The 8,799-nt window shown below is 42.6% G+C and overlaps 1 pseudogene; it reads left to right on the top strand.

Moving 5' to 3' along the window:
- Positions 1-713: 713 nt before the first annotated feature.
- LOC107418484 (uncharacterized) lies at positions 714-5,619 on the top strand (annotated as a pseudogene).
- Positions 5,620-8,799: the final 3,180 nt, after the last annotated feature.

The following is an 8,799-nucleotide window of genomic DNA, read 5'->3' as shown; positions in this document are numbered from 1 at the left end:
CATTAATAATTAATAGTTATATCATATATACATGACGAAAGTATTGATTGCTGTAGATGATCACGCTTTGATTTTATTGTGAGCTAAAACTGATCCGTTACTGCATGTAAGTATTCTATGACATGTGGAACTCTCTCTAAAGACTATATATAGACTAAGACCCATTTGGAAAGTGTCAAAGTTGAGAGGGAAATTAATTTCGGAAATTTAATTTTCTGGGATTTGGTTTCTTGAGAATTAATTTTTCTCTCGGTATGTTTGGTGAGTAATAGGAAAGTTGGGACTTGTAAGCAATTAAATTTAATATTGTATAATAAACTAAAGGTGAAGTATAGAAAATTTATAAAAAACTATATAGAAATAGGTAGTCCAGAATTCACCTAATTTTATCTAGTAACTGGGGCTCTTTCGAATTTTCTAAAGTACAGAGGTTGTAGTTCCATTTGTTTAGATATGCATTTTGGTTTTTCTAGCTAATAGCTGATTGTGTTTCATTTTCTCAACTATTTTTGATTTTCTTATAGGAGAGGAACATTGTAGAACCATGCAACAAGCAGGACAACAGAATTGGGATAGGAAGGAAAATCGTCAGAATCATTAGCAGAGGAAAAACTTACACAATGCAATCTCAAATACCTCAGCAAGATAAGCCGCCTCCACTCATTAAAGCATTTAAGATTAAAGCGGAACAAAAGCTGCCAGTTTTCACTTAATTCCCTGGTCATAACAGAGGCCTTGCTGCATCATCTTCATTAACATGGCTTATTGGTGGTGAACCTTTTGTTCATGACTTACCGAACGCGTTGCCAGACCATGATGACCACTTTTGTCCCAAAAGTCCCCTTTTAGATGCTCAACAGCAATCATGGCGACCTGTTTCCCTAGAGACATTCTAATTCTCCCTCGGAATTCTCATATATATGCTATATCTGCTTTGGTAATTAATATATAGTGCGGTGCCTAATGTCACGGTCCTACAGTTTATGCAGCGGAATAGACCGTGCGGCGCCAAGACTCTCCAGTCATAGCCAGCCTTTTCACTATCCGAGTTCATATATCGACCCATCTGATACCAATTGTATGCTCATGAGGTTCCCTTAGTCGTCATGGCTCATGTCGCTCAGCAAGCTAGCCCGATGGCCTTGCGCCCACTCGGTAGCTTGTTACTCAATCTTGTGCCAAGATCTAGCCAGCAACCCATCTCTTCACTCGGGCCTTGGTCCATGCACATCTCGAATAGCATCCAACCCTAGAGCATGCACACCAGCATCATGCCAACATGCCCTCAGGGAAGCAACACAAGGTTGGAAGCCCACATATGAATGTCACCCGATGGCACGGTGTCGCCCCGTCCGTGCCTATTTAGCTTCCGACCCTCTTGAGCGAGGCAGAACCCGAGCCCCCGCTCATTGGCACATTTGCCACAACCTTGTAACAAAGGCCTACGTGTGTTCTTGGCATAGCCGATAGAAAACGGCATAGCGAATGCTACACTTAGCCTCTGACACAGGAGTGACGCGCAATACCAGCTCATAGCGCCTACCGGTACTGTCCTCGGGACTCCCTGTCCCTCGGAGACATAAGACCACCTCCGTGGCACTTTATGTCCGCCCCATGGCTTGCCGTCGCCCATGGGAAGCTCGCTTAGCCCAAGCTCGAAGCCGGAGCCGGGGGCCGTGGAGAGCCAACACGGACCACCCCCCTAAAGAGCTTATTGAGCCATTTCCTTTCTGGCACCCATAGATATCACTTTGTGCGAGGAATCATAATGGGGTTTTCTCTAGCAAACCTTCACATCTTGGCTTGCCATTCGATATGCACCATCCTAGTGACATTCTTAAGAACTTCCCACGGCCCGGGATCGAAGATCCCGACCTTCAAATATTTACGAAAATGCCACTAAGCCATTCTAAAGGTGCGGACCGTTACATCCTCCCCCACTTCATTACGTCGATGCCCTCATCGACGTGCCCGCTTGCTATCTTCAAGACTCCTGCACTCCGCGCAACACCTTTCATCCACATAAGCTCTTTAGGCTCAAACTCAAGATCCTGCATACGTCGTCCCTCTACCTCTGTAGAATCACCCTCTGTGATGACCTTCGCGCGCCCACTCTTGGACTTGGCCAAGGACCTATTGCATGCGTTCACCCAAACTCAAGCTTTCCTCAAAACATGCACCTCCTTGTGCATAAATTAGTGCTTCGCCCCGCACTTTCAGCTCCATATGCAGATGGTGTCCCCCTCGGACGAATTCTGCCTTTTGTATATCTCGCTGGCACCCAAGCCAGACTCGTGTCCCCCTTGGACAAATGCTCTCTTCACTTGTTGGCACCCAAGCCAACGCTTATTGTCCCTCTTGGACGAATAGCTTCCCGAGCTCCAAAGTAAGGCACTCTCTTGCCTTCAAGGTCCTCCCGTGGACCGAACTCTACCAAGTAATCCGATGGTGACATTGACCCTCTCATCGAGCACACCGTCTCCTCTCAGGTGGTGCCCCTACGTCAACTATCCCAACGGTACCCAAACTCGAGAGTTCTTCATGTGGTAGTTCTCCTCTCTCTTGAACTCCACTTCATGCATTTTCGGCACTCTGTTGCCGTGACGAGCTAAGTTTCCCTTCTTAGCTCTTGTTCCCGCGCTCAAATTTCCATCTCCACGATGGTGATGTGCTAGCAATTCTCAAGCTAGCTTTACCTTCTCCAAAGGCAAATTTATGCACAACATCCCTCGAGTGTGCATCTCAAATTTCCATCTCCACGATGGTGATGTGCTAGCAATTCTCAAGCTAGCTTTGCCTTCTCCAAAGGCAAATTTATGCACAACATCCCTCGAGTGTGCATTTATTCTTGTGGCTTCCAACGCCAACCCTTGCGCAAGTGGCATCCTCTTCCCGACGAGTTACCACATCTTGAATGGAGGTCCTCTCTTCTGCAACCCCCTTATTTCGGCTGTTGACACCTAGTGTCGTCTTGAACTAAGTCCCTTCCCTAGTTCTTTGCCTCAATCTTGCTCACTTTTGTATCTCGGCTCCTCCTCTGAGCCAGTTTTTGCCCTCTGGCAAATTTACCATACTCAAATTTGACCCTCTTGGTCTTATAAGGACATTTTGTTGCTCGCATTTGGTGCCTCTGTGGCAACCATAATTTTGGCCCCGTCGGCCTGATCTATTGATTTCACGCCCCTTTCACAGTAGCATCGGGGTTCTACGGATCCAAGCATCACCAACCAATACCATCCGTTCCTCGGTTCGCCTATTGCAGGACAAACCGGGCTCTGATACCACTTGTCACGGTCCTACAGTTTATGCAGCGGAATAGACCGTGCGGCGCCAAGACTCTCCAGTCATGGCCAGCCTTTTCACTATCCGAGTTCATATATCGACCCATCTGATACCAATTGTATGCTCATGAGGTTCCCTTAGTCGTCATGGCTCATGTCGCTCAGCAAGCTAGCCCGATGGCCTTGCGCCCACTCGGTAGCTTGTTACTCAATCTTGTGCCAAGATCTAGCCAGCAACCCATCTCTTCACTCGGGCCTTGGTCCATGCACATCTCGAATAGCATCCAACCCTAGAGCATGCACACCAGCATCATGCCAACATGCCCTCAGGGAAGCAACACAAGGTTGGAAGCCCACATATGAATGTCACCCGATGGCACGGTGTCGCCCCGTCCGTGCCTATTTAGCTTCCGACCCTCTTGAGCGAGGCAGAACCCGAGCCCCCGCTCATTGGCACATTTGCCACAACCTTGTAACAAAGGCCTACGTGTGTTCTTGGCATAGCCGATAGAAAACGGCATAGCGAATGCTACACTTAGCCTCTGACACAGGAGTGACGCGCAATACCAGCTCATAGCGCCTACCGGTACTGTCCTCGGGACTCCCTGTCCCTCGGAGACATAAGACCACCTCCGTGGCACTTTATGTCCGCCCCATGGCTTGCCGTCGCCCATGGGAAGCTCGCTTAGCCCAAGCTCGAAGCCGGAGCCGGGGGCCGTGGAGAGCCAACACGGACCACCCCCCTAAAGAGCTTATTGAGCCATTTCCTTTCTGGCACCCATAGATATCACTTTGTGCGAGGAATCATAATGGGGTTTTCTCTAGCAAACCTTCACATCTTGGCTTGCCATTCGATATGCACCATCCTAGTGACATTCTTAAGAACTTCCCACGGCCCGGGATCGAAGATCCCGACCTTCAAATATTTACGAAAATGCCACTAAGCCATTCTAAAGGTGCGGACCGTTACACTAAGTACGTCATCCCTGATTATACTTTAACTGGGACATCGCCGCTTGGGTCACTCCATTACAGGCATGTCTTATTAATTGCAATAGTCATAATTATAGTGCTGGGAATTTCAGCGATTAATTCATATTTAAATGGTATATAACACGAAGTACTTTGTTATCTTGCAAACATGCTTTTTACTTTTAAGAAGTTTGGTTCTATTTAACTTGAATGTGCTGGTGGAACTGAAAACAATCAAAATACTAATAGGTTTTTTGTAATTTAACTAGGGTTCATCATCTCTATGTGATATGATTTTCTGTTTTTACTTTTTTTATTTGTTTTATTTTTATTTTATTTTATTTATTTATTTTTTTAGGGTAGAGAAAGCAATTAGGGAATTGGAGGTGGAAGGGCTTAAGCCATCTGTAGTTTAAGTAACCTCTCCTACAAATCATGGTATATGCAGTAAATTGAGTGACATATCCAGGTTGTGTCATTCTCAAGGAATTTTTTTAATAGTTGATGAGGCTCATGGAGCTCTTCTAGGATTTCATCCTCAATTCCCTTGTTCAGCACTTCAGCAAGGTGCTGATTTGGTTTTGCAATCGACTCATAAAGTTCTTTGCTCGCTTCAACAATCGTCAATGTTGCACATATCTGGGAATCTAGTAGATAGGGAAAGAATTTGTAGATGCCTTTAAACACTCCAAAGCACTAGCCCTACCTATCTTCTTTTGGCATCTTTAGATGCTGCAAGTTCTCATCTTAGTGAAAATCCAGAAGGTATTTTCGATGAAGCAATGAAAATAGCTGCTAAAGCCAAGGATATGATTAAGAAACTTCTAGGTGTTTCAGTGCTTGACATTCAAAGTAGTCCTAAATTCCCTATAATTGATCCTTTAAAACTTACCAACGGTTATGAACAACTTGGTCTGTCTAGTCATGATGCATATGACCATGAGATTTTTGGCAAACTTGTTGGAACCTGATGTATCACCTTTGCATTTAACCTTGGAACTTCTAGAAAGCATGTTCAGAGTCTAGTTTCAGGACTAAAGCATATAGTTTCATCTCAGGCATTCATTCAAGGTGATAAAATGAGGAAGAAACATGCTGGTCTGCACCCTTTGTTGATATTAAAATTAGCTTGATTCCAAGAGATGCCTTTTTCAAAAGCAAGAGGAAAATGAGCATTGAAAACTACATTGGGGAAGTTTGTGGTGAGCTTATATGTCCATAGCCACCAAGAATTCCTGCAATGATCCCTGGTGAAACTATTATAGAGAGAACTTTGGATTATCTTGTCAATGTTAGAAGCAAGGGTGCCATCATTGTTGGAGCTTCTGATCCCCAATTGTCTTCTATAGTTGTGTGCAATATCTAATTCTTGGTGGAGAGAAAAAAAGAGGTGATCATCAGAGTTTGCAAGTTTGTTGTTCCATGTTTGAACTAGAAGCATGAAAAATGAATATACAATATTGACAAAGGAGTGATGCACATAAAAATTTTTCAATTTATATATATCCATATGGAAAAACAAAATTCAATCTTTGGAAAATTATCTAGTTTGTTTGTCAAACCATGCTATATCAATTCTCAATAACCAGCATAAGTCGTTGAGCTCAACAAAAACGTATGAAGGAAAATAAAGAAAAATAAAAAAACACTCATTTGGAAGCCATAGATAAAGCATAACGGATAGCAGCAATGCCTTTGATCTTGAGCCTTTCCATAAGACATACCCAGCATTTTATGCTGATAGCAATTGATCAGAAGAGAAATGAAGCTATGGTGGATAGGTACTTTGCTTAAGGCTGAGAGATTGTCTTATAGGCTAATAAAAAGTTAAGAGCATCTCCAATGGTTAATTTATTGCCTTGTTCAAAACTTGGTCACAACCTTTTCCAAATCAAGTTGCCAGCTCTCTACATTCTTGTTGTAATAAAACTGTAAAAATCCAATAAAACATTTAAAGATTAAAACTAAATTTATAACAAATTTAAGATACAAATAATTTAAGTAACTTTACATATGCATTCAAAAACTATACCTTCAAGGAATTTACTTTAGAGTCCACAATGAAGGAGAGAGTATTGGCATATGAGAGTGTTGGGATTCTACTTTCAGATACTCCAAGTTACTGAAAGGACAAACCAAATTCTTTCCACAATCTTTTTTCCAAAGAAACAACAAGAGCAAAGCAAACAGTATGTCAGGACCCATCCAAAATTCCCCTCTGGAACCCTAGACAAGCCCTGATCCCAGGGAAACCCTATTGGACCCTCCAAAGGAAAATCCGACAGAACCTCCCCTAAGGGTTAGACTTACCACAATTTTTCCTACACTGAAAACACACTTCTAAATTCATCCCCTTATTCCTCCCACATACTACCCATTGAATTCCACAATTTTACAGCACTTCACATGAATAACAGTAATCCAGTGCATAAATAATACATAAGTGTCCAGAACAGTATACAAAGCTTCATGAAGTACTATTAAACATAGAATACAACAAGGATGAAAGAAGTATTACAATTGAAATAAACGAATACAAAGGTACTTCTCGAACTAAGACAGCGACGGAGATTTGGTTCGCTTCGGAAGAACGTCTACCACCCTTTGCACCTAAGGGAACGGAATTTAAAAACGTGAGATGCTAATCATCTCAGTGAGTGACCCTATCTACTGAACACTTCGAATATTAATAATATAACAAATAAGGGAATTTAATTTAATACCGACAATTAAATAGATAAATAAATAACAAACAATTGAAAGTAATAATTTCTCTCAAAACCCTCACTATTCACTCCGTTGGAAATGTTTCCTTTTTAAAACATTTTTCACAAAACCCGATATTTGTATTTTCCGAAAACCAAGGGATCAAATAATTTAATAAACAATAAATAAATACCCCAAATATAAATAAAATGTAATAAAATACGATAAATAATTTTGAACACTTCGGGGTTTGAAATTTCCATCCAAAAATTTATACTTGACGCACCACACCATATACCAATGATGCCCTCCGATACCCAGCGTCCCGAGCACCGACTGGCGGGAGATTAAGAGAGAAACTTGCATATGGCACTTCGGCATCCCGACAGTACCACTGCTGAAACCGTCATCCCGGCCAAGGAGGGGGGCGGCTGTGGCCAATATCAAAATTGTCTGTCCTCGGTCCAATGGCAACTCACGGGAGACATAATAACTTACACGCTAACCACATATACACCGGAACACCAATACTGTTCGAGTGCGTCTAAAATAATTATCAATTTAATTATTACCGTACCGATTTTTCAAAAACCACCGTGGAAAATATACAAGTTTTCAAATTCACCATCCCACATTTTCCTTTAACATACCCGGTACGAAACCATCGATAATAATATAAAAATAATTTTTTCTCGTAACACAAGGTCCAACAAATAATAATCCAAGGGCATAATTATAAAATTTAAACCACCAATTAAACAAATATTTTTCTTAAAATATTTAAACCAATTGTGCCCAGAAAATAATATAAAAATCCAAACACAATTAATTAATGAAAATACTTTACTCATGTGTAATAAATAAAATTAAATCACCATAATAAAAATCGGGGTTTCTGAATAACCCAAAATTCCATTTAGCACCAATAAACATATACGTACTTATAAAATAATATTTTCCATAATTATAATTAAATTGCACCACATGAGCATAATTCCAAATATCAATTAAACACCAATTAAATATAATTAATTACCCCAAAATATTTTTAAAGGTGGGTCACTCACCTTAAGCACGTATATCAGCTAAGATCCTCCGCATGATCAACTCCACTACCCACACGTGCACCTAAAATATCCACAATACACCAAACCAAATATATTAATATTTTAATCGGGTAACTCCCAAATGGGTACCCGGGGAGCGAACACAAACGACAACTAAAATTGACGAAGTAATATACCAAATCGAAGCTTGAGTGACAAGGATCACGGATCCGGTCTTACTTCCCGGAGATCGGACCCAAGGTGGCCGGAATCTCGCCGGAAAGCTTTCAGGATTCAACTCTTCGATTCTCCCAAACCATCGCAAATTGGAGAAAAAGGACGCCGGATTTGGATTCAGGAGGTCGGAAGTAGTAAAGAGGGACCAGAGACAGGACTGGGTACTCGCCAGAACAGGGAGCTCTCCGGCGATCCGTCGCGGTCACCAACAACCGTCGCCGCAAGCGGCACGTGCGGCGGTTGATGGCCGTGATTTTTGGAGGTTTTGTAGCTTGAAGGTAGAGGGTTCCAACAGTACCAGCGGTGACAAGAATGGAGGCCAGAATGTGGAGATCTCGGCGGTTGAAGGATTCGGCCCCGCCACCGAAAAAAGCCTCGATCAGGGCGCATCCCCGGTCGGTTGGCCGTGAAATTTCGGGGTTCGGCTAGGAATGAGGAGGCGCTCCCATCTGGCTGGTGCATGTAGCAAGAATCGGCCAGAAAATTTGACAACTCCGGTGGCCGGTCGTTTCTCTCTCTCCCTCTCTCTCTCCTCTCTCTCTTTCTCTCTCCTCCCA

This window comes from Ziziphus jujuba, chromosome 2 (assembly GCF_031755915.1).
Source record: "Ziziphus jujuba cultivar Dongzao chromosome 2, ASM3175591v1".
Classification (NCBI taxonomy): Eukaryota; Viridiplantae; Streptophyta; class Magnoliopsida; order Rosales; family Rhamnaceae; genus Ziziphus; species Ziziphus jujuba.
Note: the sequence above shows the minus strand (reverse complement) of the source record. Positions and strands in the feature narration are given on the sequence as shown.